A 739-nucleotide genomic window follows, 5' to 3' on the forward strand; every position below is an offset into this window, starting at 1 on the left:
TTACGAACTTTCGCTATTTTAAACATTTGGGTTTATAGTCTCGAGTTACTGAAATTCAACATTTCAGTATTTCGAGATTATAAACATCTCCTATATATATATATATATATATATATATATATATATATATATATATATATATATATATATATATACTTTTATATTGTCTTATTTCTCAGAAGCCTAGATTAGTTTTTATAAAAAATAAAAGAAAAGAAAGAAATGATTCTCTTTCGGTCTTTGTATTTATTGATCAGTCAATATACTCAGCAAAGTTTATTCCTTTCTGTTTTATCATTTTATAGTGGTTTAAGCTAAGATTGCAATTTGTTGGAAGAAACTATCCATACCTAGGCAATACTTAGATCGGTTTTATAATAGAGAAAAATAGAAGGTGATAGATTAAGGCATGAGTTTAAAAAAATAAAAAAATAAAAAACAGACTGGATTTTGCTTTTCACCTACAGTTTGCTGCACTTATTCTTAAGATTTTGGTGTAGATTTGTTATCTTTCATTAGTTGAAATTGAAATAAAGCTCTTTTGTGTTAGAAATAAGTAAAACTTGTTTGACAAGACAAAGTTATAGACCACGTCCCCAGTGGTGATCCATCTCCTACCAATGGCACCCTTGAAGGTGGATATATCTCAAAAAATGCTCACCCTCTGAACATTTGAAACAAGTGCATGCTGAGGGCAAAGCCTATATGGCAAACTGAAAGCAGTAGATTTTGAGAACAT

Source organism: Protopterus annectens, chromosome 5.part0 (assembly GCF_019279795.1).
Source record: "Protopterus annectens isolate FY-2018-M chromosome 5.part0, PAN1.0, whole genome shotgun sequence".
In the NCBI taxonomy this organism is placed as follows: Eukaryota; Metazoa; Chordata; order Ceratodontiformes; family Protopteridae; genus Protopterus; species Protopterus annectens.